The sequence below is a fragment of the Eriocheir sinensis genome, chromosome 18, assembly GCF_024679095.1.
Source record: "Eriocheir sinensis breed Jianghai 21 chromosome 18, ASM2467909v1, whole genome shotgun sequence".
NCBI lineage: Eukaryota > Metazoa > Arthropoda > Malacostraca > Decapoda > Varunidae > Eriocheir > Eriocheir sinensis.
The window spans coordinates 13,533,108-13,539,107 of NC_066526.1; the positions used below are offsets into that span (position 1 = coordinate 13,533,108).

Consider the following 6,000-nt stretch of genomic DNA (forward strand, 5'->3'; position numbering starts at 1 on the left):
CTGTGGGGATTCCTGCCAATGTGTCATTTTATTCATATATTGTTGTGCTCATGCAACTTATGTAATCCAACATGTCTGTAGACAAAGCTTGACTATTTCCAGGTTAAGAACAGTTGTGTTATTTGTAAATGGATTATTTTCCAAGCTCCTGCCAGGCACAGAGATTACTATCAACAAAGATATATGGACAATACAATAAACTCACCCATAAGGCCAGTTTTACTGCCTTGCCATCAACTGTGATTGTCTTTGTCTTGTAGTCAATGCTTATGGTTGACTTTAAGATGTCATATGTATCATCAGTGAACCGCACCAATAAACTGAAAAGTGGCGTGAAATGGTGTGAGCATTTTGGCACCACAACACAGGAGTGCTGCAGCAACTGTGCCACTAAATAAAATTATGTTTATTGAGGACAACATCCCCACACCTTGTACATCCTCTCCTTCCCTGTGGCCTCCACACTTGGGAGCCCTGTGGCATAAGATAACATATTCACAACAAATTGGAGGTTTTGCCCTCCCTTTTTGAACTAATCCCCCAACTGCCTACCATCACCTCAGATATGGTAAGCAACCTCACTAGCTATATGATGTGGACTCAGTGTCACCCATTTCTTTATATGAAAACTCCAGTTATTATCGGCAGTAGTTCACCACACAGTTATTACATAGGGTTCTGACATCATTATCACCTCAGTGCAGTTCCATGTGATTTGGTTTAAATAAGAGGTGGTCAAGATCAGTCTGTCTGAGGTGTGTTTGGAGGTCACTGTGGCCTGGTGGTCTGTCTGTTGGCTGGGGCGGGAGTGTGCCAGGGTGGTCGCTTGGTCCACTGCGGTGTTGCCCAGGATGCAGAGAATGACAGCGGCGTGACAACACTCGGAGAACGTGTAAACAAACTGCGCCAAGGACTGTTACATGAGCCTAAAGGAACCCGTTCACTCGTAAAGATCTATATAGCCCCTACACCCACTTTAACTACAACGGCAGCCACAAGCAACCTGTACTGCCGGGGCTTTAGAGGCCGTGGTCCCGTGACCTAACCAGCCCCTTAAAACATTAAAGAAGAAGAAGAAATGAAACAGGTTCTCTATGGACTCTGGAAAAAAGAGAAAAACAGTGGACCACAACCACCCAAAGATAGCATCGGTATAGCAAAAGGAAGGCCTTTGCAAAGGCTATTTCCCCTACCTTCATCTGAACTGAGGTAGATTCTATTTTTAGGCCACCTGTCTGCCTTCCTATTTATCGTCTGTTGGTGGTTACTTGATGATTGATTGATTGATAGTTTATTGTTGCAAGCAAAACAACAAAGGAGAAGGGAGGAGCATGCCATCCCAACCCCCAGGCAGTACAGAGTGTGATTATACAACTAAGGATACATGTGTAAGTAGCACCAGGAAACTAAAAAGATACAATGGTAGGGGACAAGTGCTAAAAAAATAAAGGCCTTGATTTAGTCAAGGGAGCAGACATAAGGGACTGTACATATGGACTACAATCTAGGGGCAAATGCAGGATACTCACTAAGCACAGCTGAAAGAACATTATTGTTAATGAACCAGCCCAGGCAGGTCCCAGTGGCCCTGTGGGCGGTAGGCACTAATAGCAGAACATTGCAGGGCATAGTGTTTGAGCGTGTGACCCCCTGGCCTGGCACACAAGCGGCAAGGTACAGGGTCAGCCCCACTGAGTTCCCAGTAATATCTATAACCCAGCCTCAGCCGCATCACCACCAGATCATAGGATGCACTAAGCCTACCATAAGTCTGGGTGGACTACCATCCTGACACCTCAAGGCAAGCTGATTGGTAACAGACTCACTAACAAGGGATCGAAGTCTATTCTTAACATAATTATAGGTGTATTCAACACCTGGGTGTACATTGAGATCATCAGAGGCAGCACGAGCAAGTCTGTCTGCCTTTTCATTATGGGGCAGCCCAACATGTGAGGGCACCCAGATAAAGTGTGCAGTAGCACCACAGCACTCCAGCAGGCTAAGGGCACTAAGGCACTTATTGACTATATCACAGTCAGAAGGGGAGGAGGACAGAAGAGCATACAAGGCACATTGACTATCAACAAACAGGTACACATCTTTCCCGAGAGCTATAGTGATATGGAGGGCTTCATATATGGCATAGAGTTCTGCCCTTGTGGAAGACAGATGATCAGGAAGCCTCTTAGAAACCTCAGAAATGTGTGTGTGTGTGTGTGTGTGTGTTGTCCTTTCCCTAATTTCCTTTCTCCCCTTTATATCCTCGCTCTTTTGGTTCTCCTTTCCTTTCACATCTCGATCCCTCTCTTTCCCCTTTCTCCCCCCCTCTTTTGGTTCTCGTATCCTCTCACATCTCCCTTTTGTTTTCCATTAACTGTCTTCCTAAGTTCCTAGTCTTATCAGCGCCGTATGATCTAACAATTCAATAAAAAAAACTCAATCTTATCTCCACCATATATCAGCAGTTCTTTTTAACCCTTCCCTTAATTATATCCATTCAACCCCCTTACAAGCTTATACATCTCATATGTTCACTACGTAGTACGTTAACTTAGATGGGGGACGTATATGTCGTAGTATCTTGAAATAATAGGAGTTTTAGATTTTCAGCATAGTGGCGATCGACTGGCCCTGAATACGAGGTAGAAACGTGTACAGGACGGACCACTCACCAAACCGGATGACGGATACCGTACTGAGATCTCTCAAAAGCTGCTAGCACTGACAAGAAGTGTTGGTCCAGGCCGGTGCTGTTGTCACTTCTGTACGAAAAAAGGCTCGATCTTTGAAGGTGGAGACTCGAATATATAACCTCCTAATAAAAAAATATATAAAAAAATAAAAACATATACTACGGCAACGTCACCCTGGCCCTTGACTCATGCTCCCTTGCAACTTCACCTTCAAATAATTTCGCACTTACCATGATTTTCCGACGCACCGCTCGCCAATGATGAGGATCTTGAGTGTGGTTAGTATGTCTTGAGCTGCCATTCTCTCTGTGAAGAGTGGCGAGCACCAACACTCGTTCTCGTGTTTGGGCAGGGAGTGGCAGACTGGCAGATGATAACAATGGCACTACTGCCCGGGGGTTGCCAAGCAGGCGGGCAGCGGGGCACCCAGCAGTGTTGCGAGGGTGGCAACTTCCCTCAGGAGACTTTTTATGCAGCCATTTTTTTTTTTTTCGGTCTGTCTTCGCCATTGGTTCTGTTTCTTTTAATTTTTGTCAGTCTGTCATATTCTTGTTGATTTGATCATTTCTGACTACTATTACTACTACAGCAACTTACTACAACTATATGGTACTACAACTATATTGCTATTATTACTACTAATATACAACTATAACTACCACTGCTACTACTACAACAACTACAACTACAGCAACTACTATATAATTATACTAGAACAACTTATATATACTAGCCTAGCTACTACTACAACTATATATACTACTACAACTACTACTACAACTAATACAACTACAACTACAGCAACTACTACTACTACTACTACTGCTGCTACTACTACAACTACTACCACAACTACATCAATTACTACTACTATATTACTACTACTACAACAACTACTAGTGATACTACAACACCTACTATTACAACTACAATACTACTACTACTGCTGCTAAAAAGAAAATAATGACTACATCACACAGCATCTGAGTGTATAGGCTATATGTAATTAACTTAGCACATACACACACACACACACACACACACACACACACACACACACACATATAGTGGGTCTTCCATTAGGTTTTAATTTAATCCTATATGTCTGCCAATTCTTGCAATCATCAGCACTCGCAACGTACAGGAAAGCATTACTCCTGCCAGGATCACAATATGCTGGTGGTGGAATGTGACCTGTATGCTTGGAATGAAGGTGAAGTGAAGAGAGAAAGAAAGAAATGGAGGTTGAGGGATGTTAGATGGGAAGATTTCCAGGTAGACCTGAGGGAATTAGACTGGATAAATGGAAGTGTGCATGACGTGGATGGAGCCAATAGTGAGTTTGTAGGAAATGTAAGGAGAGCCGCAACTCGACGGATTGGGTATGTGAGTACGAATGGAAGGAAGAGAAAGTACAAGCCATGGTGGAATGGGGAGATCAGGATGCTAGGAAGGAGCGAAAGAGGCTGAATAAGGTTTGTAAGAGACTGAGGAAAGAGAGACATGAAAACATTGAGGCAGAGAATGAATATCAGAATACATGGTCAGAGTATGTAAGGCAACAGAGGGTCACTAAATGGAAGATTAGGGAGGCCAAGGTCAGGTGTGAGAGGAGTGTGATTGAGGCTCTGAAAGAAAAAGGCCTAGAAGGTGGGCGTGAATGGTATAGATTCTTGAGGGGTGAGAGTGTGACTGATAGTGAAACCGTGGAGTGCCTGAAAGTAAATGGTGAGGATATCAGGGACACAGATAGAATGAAAGAGTGTATAAAAGGTTTCTGGGAAGAGATTGGAGGGTTGGGTGAAGTTTTTGAGGTGAGAGAGGGATGTGTAACGCTTGAGAGGAAGGATGCGGTTGAGCTGAATAAGAGAATTTGCAGAGAGGAAGTCGAGGTATGTTTGAAGAAGCAGAAGAATTGCAAGGCAGCAGGGCTGGATGAGATCCCGTATGAATTGTATAAGAATGGAGGTGAGGTGGTGATAGACAGGATGACTGAGCTGTTCAACTGTGTATGGGAGAATGAGAGAGTGCCTCGGGAATGGAACGAATGCAGAGTGACTCTGATACACAAGGGAGGACATAAGAGTAAGAAAGAGCTGAAGAATTATAGGCCGATAGCCCTGGCAAATACGGTGGGAAAGATTTTCTGTGCTGTGTTGAATGAAAGGCTGTGTAAGTGGATTGAGAGAGTGCTGGGTGAGGAGCAGAATGGTTTTCGCACAGACAGGAGGGCAGAGGACAATATGTATGTGGTAAATGAGATGATAGAGAGGAAAAGGAAGAATGGAAGTCCGTTGTATCTTTGGTTTCTTGATATTGAGAAAGCGTATGATAGAGTGAACAGAGAGGTGATGTGCAAGGTACTGGAGAAAGTAGGTTTGAGTGATAAGATAGTGCTAATCATTAGGAGCATGTATGTGGATACGAGAGCCAGGTATAGGTTAGGAGCATTAGAGACAGAGTGGGTGAGGAGTGAAAGAGGTGTTAGGCAGGGCTGCATCCTGTCTCCAACTCTCTTCAGTCTGTATACTGAGGAGTTGGCAGCCAGGATGAGGAGAAAGAATGCAGGAGTAAAAGTGGGAGAAGACAGGGTAAGTGTGCTTCTGTATGCAGACGATGTGGTAGTCATGAGTGAGTCAGCGGAGGAACTGCAGGAACTATTAGATGTGGTGAATGAGTATGGAAGTGATTTTGGAGTAAAATATAGTAGTAAGAAAAGTCAGATAATGGTTGTGAATGGGGCAGAAGATGAGAGAAATAGGACCTGGAGGCTAGGAGACACAGAGCTAGGGCAAACAGATGCATACAAGTACCTGGGTGTATGGATGAGTCCGAGCGGATGTGAAAGGACAAAGAATGAGAAGATTAGCCTAGTAATTCAATGGGTGGGCCGTCTGGGAAGTGCGGCAAGAATAAGAGCACATAAGTATGATGTGCTGAGAGAGGTGTGGAAGAGTGTAGCAGTGCCGAGTGTGATGTATGGGATGGAGGTGATAATAAATACATGGAGTGAGTTGGAAATGGATAAATTGGAAGTAGGGCAAAATAGGATCGGTAGGTTAGCTTTGAATGCACCAAGGTATGCAGCGGTGGAAGCATTGAGGGGTGATATGGGGTGGAGTATATACCTTTAGGGAAAGATTTAGGAAGGCTACCCTTTGATACAAAGTCAGATTGGAACGAATGGATGACGCGAGATTGGCACGGAAGGTCTACTTGTGGAGTGTGCATGAGAGCAAATGGATTAAAAACTGCATGAGAATGGTTGGTGACAGTGGTATGCGAGTCAGGTGGGTGAGCAGAG

General features: G+C 44.1%; 1 pseudogene; it reads right to left on the reverse strand.

The window, feature by feature from the left end:
- LOC127000332 (ras-related protein Rab-18-like) overlaps positions 1–3,106 on the reverse strand; it is a 55,520-nt pseudogene extending 52,414 nt beyond the window's left edge.
- Positions 3,107–6,000: the final 2,894 nt, after the last annotated feature.